This window comes from Spinacia oleracea, chromosome 4 (genome assembly GCF_020520425.1).
Source record: "Spinacia oleracea cultivar Varoflay chromosome 4, BTI_SOV_V1, whole genome shotgun sequence".
NCBI classification, from domain to species: Eukaryota; Viridiplantae; Streptophyta; class Magnoliopsida; order Caryophyllales; family Amaranthaceae; genus Spinacia; species Spinacia oleracea.
The window spans coordinates 117,992,832-117,999,839 of NC_079490.1; the positions used below are offsets into that span (position 1 = coordinate 117,992,832).

The following is a 7,008-nucleotide window of genomic DNA, read 5'->3' on the forward strand; positions in this document are numbered from 1 at the left end:
TATTTCCAATGGGTTGAAAATCCCTTGAAATAATGCAAATTCAAAATCCAAATTCTATCATGGGTTGAAAATCCCTAGAAATAATACAAAATCCAATGGGTTGAAATTCCCTTGAAACATTCCAAATCCATCGGGTTGAAATTCCTCAGAAATAATACAAATTCAATTCCCAAATTCTATTCACGGGTTGAAACTCCTCAGAAATAATACAGATTCGATTTCCAAATTCTATTCACGGGTTGAAATCCCCCTAAAATACTTCAAAATTAAACGGGTTGAAACTCCCCTAAAATACTCCAAATCTACTTCGGGTTGAAATTCCTTTGAAAATTAAATTCCAAAATCCAATGGGTTAAAATTCCCCTAAAATATTGACGGCACTACTACAAAAACTGGCTATGGAACCATTGCTAGGTCACCGTATAAGTCACTTATTAGGTTTCTTAGATGAAGAAACCAATTATCTTAGAAGTGTGGTTTCTTAGGAAAAATATAAGAAACCGCATATCTGAAATATTTGGTTCCCTAAATAATATTATATTTAAGAAAGAATCAAAGAAACCGTAGATCTTTCAAATCCAGTTTCTTACTAATATACTATATAAAATTATCATATTTATTTTTTAATGTAACTAAGGTTGTGAATAATTTTTTGCCTCGTTGGATTTCCGCCTAACCTTACCTGCGCACAGCCAGGAAACAAAATAACTTCTCTTCCTGAATCCACGATTTCAAGTTTATCTTCTCTTCAATTTTTTCCTTTAATTCGTAAAACCTAACTTCAATTCATCAAGAACCGATTTCACAGAGCTCAAGCAATTCACCACCGCACCACCGCACCATCGCCGGCGAAGGGCGACTCGTTCTCCTTCCCAATCGCTTCTCCATCTTCCTAATTTCTTCTACTTTGTGGTTCCATTGGAACTTCAACCGCTACCGCAACCACCGTCTCCACCACCACATACGACCTCCGTTCTGCCGCCAGTTCTTCAGCTCCTGTAATTTTAGGTAATACCTCTTTTCAACTTTTCCCCTAATTATGATTTTACAATTTTCTCTCCTCATTTGTGTTTGAGTGATAATTTGGTTGAAATTTCATCTGAAATTAAATTTCTATGATGACATGTACGAATTTTTTTAAAAAAATGAATACAAGGGTTAGGAAAAGTTTCAGCTAAAAAAATAGGTGAACAACTACTTTGTAATTTCTGTATGTAATCTTCCTTTTCGTTAAATTTTAGTTCGGTTCTTATGATTTTTTTCCCAGAGAAATGCAAAGAAATTTGGAATTTTTTCTTGTTTAGAAATTAATTTGAGTGAAATATTGTGGGATTGCAGAAATTTTATTGTTATTTTGGGGATTTCTTTCGATTTCGTTGTGCAATTTCAAGCTAAAGTTGATAGAGAGGGAAATTAAAGCAACCATCAACACTTTTACAGGGGAAATCAGGTTCGCGTTCTCTGAAAAATCCCTAATTTTCCCCTAATCTTATTTTATTAATTAGGGTTTGTAATAATGTTTGTCAGTTAGCGAGTTACAGCTTGATATGATTGTTTTTTCTTTTTGGCATTTATGCTTCTTGAGTTGCATTTTTATTTATTTTTTTGTAATTCAGTGGGTATTATGATTGATAATGATGTTAATAGATAGTTCCTAGTTCAAAGATTTCCGTTCTTATAAAGTGATTCCTGTTATAGTACCTAAAAAGAAGGGAGAAAATAGATTCAGTTTACATTTGCAGATGCAAAGAAACAATGTAGGAATCACATAATGATAATGCTTCATGAGGAAGAAAATTAGAAAAGGTGAGGTTGGTTCGTTTTGGAAGGATACTTTTTGATACTATCTATATATTGCTTGCTATAGTAGGGATCACTTAATCACAATGTTTGTTTATTTTATGCTTTTGATAGAACATGCTAAGGTTGTACATGTCATTTTTCGAGTAATACATATAACAGTCGTCCACGCCGTTTGATATCTTATTAGGCGAATAAGGGTCTGTTACTAAATTTAGATCTTAATAGAAGTGGCGATAAAGTAGGTAACCTCAATGTACTTCAACGGAAAGGGAGAAGGCCTTATGAGTAGATGCAATCTCAGGTGATATAAAAAATAACAATTAGGCATCATGATGAGGAAGAGACCGGCAAAACAATTTTAATCCATTTTTTTTACTGATACACTGTAATTATCACCACAATGTATTACAAGGGAATAAAGATAAATGGTACTAATAACTGGTAAAGATAAAATGTGATTAGCCTAATTTACCAGCAGCTTCTAATGCAAATTTAAGATGCCTCGCATCGGACTTTGCATCTTGCGGCTCTATCTGAAGCCGATGGGCATCAGGTCCACCTTAAGTCCTTGGACGCCTCCTTCAAGATAACATGCATGTGGTCTTGACTACTCCGTTTCAGAAGCAACAGAATTGTACGCTTCTGCGGATCTGTTGACATCTGATCTGAGGGCATTGACAGTTTCCTTAGGTTCTTCTAGTTGGAGTTAAGCACCAAGCAGTGGCTCCAATTCCAATTCAATCAGAGACCAATATTAGACATTTTTGGCAGATAAAGTTTTAGAGCACCAACATACCTGTGCTTCAACTTTTGTGTAATATTTTTTAATCAAAATTTAACAACTGTATCACACAAATTTCACTCATAGCCGGAACTTACCGATTCAATAGAATAACATGGAACCATTAAGATGACTCCAATCAGAAACTTCTGCCCCTGAATACAAAATACCATAGATAATCATTATTAGTTTTAAGACATCTGCGCACGTGCTATAGAAAGAGGCTCAAATAAAAAGCAGAATATCATAAAGAAAATACAAATTAAACAATTAAAGGGATTAAGATAGAAACCTCTGGATTCTTGTAAGTAGAAAGGTGCTCAAATCCAAGGTATAATGGAAGGTATAGGGTCAAAATCACAAAGGCGCCTGCAATAAGAATCAAATGAAAGTTTGTCTTCATCAGTACAGTTAACTTGCAGCAAATCACCAGTAGTTCCAGATAAATCCAGCATTATGATCATTGATCAGCAACCAAACTTGGTTGCAGAATCAATGTAACTCCATATGATTCCCCCCACAGCTAGCATAACACCAAATCCCTAACTAAGACCTTTTTACACCAGTGCTTTAAGTTAACAAAATATCAATCAAAAACCCCCCAAAAGATTTTCAGTATGGATTCCCAACGTAATCAGTTCAAATTCATAATCCCAAAAATTTCTGATGATTTTCAGTCAATAACAAAGCTATCAAATAATCCCAGGAAAAAAACTTCCCTAAAATATAATGTTTTGAACAGAAATAACCTACATGTGTACATAATTTGCATATTTTTCAACCCAGTGCCGAAATTTCGACCTCTATGGCTCTATCAACCCTACCCCAAAGAATCATCCATATCAGTAACCCCACAAAAATACAATTTAACATTACTCCCTCCATCCCTTAATATTCGCATCGCTTTCCTTTTCGGGTCGTTCCTTAATATTGCACCGCTTCTATAAATAGAAAGTTTTTACCAATATTATATTATTTTTCACACTTATGTACTAACTCACTCCCTACAAAAAATCATTTAAAAATTCACACCCCCACTACTCCCTTACACATTTCCCACTAACTATATTAGAACAAATACCCCACTATCAAGTATCAACTACTACCCATTAAATTAATACGTCAATTCAAGTGTCTTAAATTCCGCACCGGTCAAACCGGTGCGAGTATTAATCCACTGTCAAAAGAAAAGAAAACAAGAATATCCAGTAATTAATCCACTGTCAAAAAATATCATTTTGATTTACTCACCATGGATGACGTATACTGGTTCCTGCAATGAACTGTATTGTCCCCCTCAAGGTGCTGAGGTTTTTTACTACATCATCTTTCTCACTCTCGGCGCGTTTCAAGGTCTCCTTGGCTGTAGAATGACTGTTTGAAGTTTGCTATTATACTGCTGCTAACTATTGTTACAGTCCTCTAATCTCTTATACATGTCATTTAGGGAAGATATCTGCACATGAACACAAACATAGAAAATAATGAAATAAATCACCTAGTTTCAGTAGACTATCCGGAAAAAAAGAAACAGCAAACAAACGGAAAATTGGAAGAAGTACCTAAATCAAAATCATAAAACAACTTTGTTTATTGTCTAATACTATACGTCCGATCCATGCTTAATCCACTCAAATAAGAGAACTTATGCGTGGAATCTTGATGTATCAACTGAAGTCTGAAGTCCACATCACAAAAGCCAGTTGATAATTAATCAGCTGTCCCTATTTATTTTTACACTAGAAGACTAAATTCACAATGTCTAATCTATCTTCTGTGCAATTCACTAAACTACTCAATCAAGAAGGGTAGATGAGCAAAGAGGAGCAACAAAATCAACTTCACGGGTTCAAAACGATCATAGAAGATAACTCGCCGCACAATAAAATTCGAAACTAGTAATAATCTCATCATGTAACTTGAAAAAATTTAAAACTACCACATTGTAAATAGAAACAAAAAACCAGTACTATCATTCTTCTGATCACAATACAATGTCTCCAAGTTCTTAAGAAGAAAAAAAGGTTGGAAGGCTTAAGATGCAAAAATAGAGGTAATTTCTCAAAGTATCTATCCAAACCAAACCCTCTGAAACTTTCACTTTGTTTAAGCTGATGCAGCTGCTCCTAGCTTCCTTGGTGCAGCTTGAGTACCTAACCAAAGCAACACAACAATTAGCTTAACACAAGCACCCTATAAGCAAAATAAACAAGGTAATCTCATTAGAAATACAATATGCATACCCTCTCTGAAACCGGTCTTGAAACGGCGTGGATTATGATTTTGATTATAAATATAAGACGTATAGTATTAGACAATAGACATTGTGCTAGTTGTTGCTAGACAAAAAACTGGCAGAACATAATTCTCCAGTGTCAAGCTAGTTAACATAACCGTCTTGATTCTGTTTTTAAATAATAAGCATGGAAATCAGGTGCTATTGTCGACCTGCGTAATAGATTAGTCAAGTCAGGTTATGTTTGGTTTGAAATTGATTAGGCTTTAGTGTGTTATTCCTATTTCTCAAAGAGCACACGAGAACATCAAAACCCCTGCCAAGTACTTGGTCAACGCAGAATATAACAGAGAAGGTATAAAGATTATATTGTCTAGAACCAAAGTTAGCAGTCAATCAAACAATTACACATCTAACCAAACAGCAAGCTCTTGCCACTAACTCCAATCACCTTGTTTAATGGTAGTGCCACTATCCAAACAGGTTGACACTATCCAACAATTTTGCACCATGTTGAGAAGCTTAGTAGAGTACATTCACCTGATTTTATCAATTGTAAACATCTAAGCCTACTATATAGATTAGACCTGGTTATTGGACAGGGTAGTCCAATGGATATAGGGTTAGGGTCAAGTTAATAGGGCTTTTATTGGGCATGACTCTTATTGGACAGGGCCTTTATTGGACAGGGTCATTATAGGGTCAAACTTATACTACAATTAGTTTGAAAATAAAAATAGTAATGATACAAAAAATTACATGCATAGCTTCGTATTTACTTGTACTTGCACATGGCTCTTTTGTTTTTCATTTTTCATTGTTCGTTTATTGACCCGCCCAATAATGACCCGCTATTGACCCGCGACCCGCTTTTAACCCGCCCATTATCGACCCTCTAAAAATGACCCTTTCAATACCCGACCCTCTTTTGACCCGCACCGACCCTGACCCGCCCCGCCCGATAACCAGGTCTAATATAGATTAGAAAAGCTTGTTCAAACTAAAATCAGACTTATATCATCCAAAACAATCATAATCAAATCTGCTAAAAATTCATAATCAAATATCTATCAACGAAATTCAGATAATCAAATAAAAAACAAACATTAAGGTCAAACCTATATCATACAAAACAGCAAAAACGAAGTTGGCTGCACGGTTTAGTTTGAGTGTAGTCAGGAGGTTGGGATATGAAGAGGTTGACTTAGAGTGTGATCCATGAAGGTTGTGAAGAATTCATACGAGAAAAGCTGGCATATCCTCATGGACTTGATCCTAAATGATGTAGTCTCTTTAAGTCAAAGTTTTAATTTATTTTGATTGTTTTCATGTAAGTCGAACCGGGAATTAAGCTATTTTAAAACATTTACCTAATCTTAATTAATATCCTCCGCCGTAGAATTAAGCATCCTTGACAAAATTTACTTCACATGTACTTGATTAGTTTATATCTTATAACATATACTTATTCTAATCGTTTTTATGTCTTGTATATATGTAGTACTTTCCTCAAGTTCCTGCCACTTATTCTCAAGCGATGATTGACGAGACACGGGATACCTTGGTTACATACTTTTTCAAGCAAAGATTGATGAAGATGAAGAAAATGATATGATCATGAATGACCTTTGTAGCTAGTACATATTGAAACTTTCTAACAAATGTTTTGGGAATCTCGTAGCAAGTTAATACATTTGAAGTACTTTTTTTAGATTTGAACTTGTGATTAGAGTTTGGAGAATGTTATATTACATTAGTTTTATTTACTTTATTGCTTTGGAGAACAAGAAGTTGGTACATTGGTCGGTTTGGAGAATTTTTAAGCATATCATATAGAGTTGATGGATTATTAATTACCATACCATTGAGCCAATTAATTTGGATATTTGTTTGAATCTAACAGGTACTTACCATGTAATTTGAAAATATATATTGTATGTCAATAATTTATTAGTACACGTTTTAATAAAATAAAAAATCACAGAAACCAGATATTTAATAAATATGGTTTCTTAGACCGTACGCAAAAACAAATCAAAGGAACCGCACTTTGTAACAAAGTGGTTTCCTAGTACAGTCAAAGGAACCGCACTTTGTAATAAAATGGTTTCCTAGTACAGTTAAAGTAACTGCATACTTCCTTATTTCGGTCTCTTATTCTTTGTATTTAAATTCACAGAACATGATC

The 7,008-nt window shown here is 34.5% G+C and overlaps 1 long non-coding RNA gene across 1 annotated transcript; it reads left to right on the forward strand.

Annotated features, from left to right (window-relative positions):
* Positions 1-623: 623 nt before the first annotated feature.
* Positions 624-6,679, forward strand: LOC110785279 (uncharacterized). Its single transcript, XR_002532567.2, has 3 exons — positions 624-1,008; positions 1,339-1,450; positions 6,322-6,679. It is a non-coding gene; the product is annotated as an uncharacterized lncRNA (long non-coding RNA).
* The last annotated feature ends 329 nt before the right edge of the window (positions 6,680-7,008 follow it).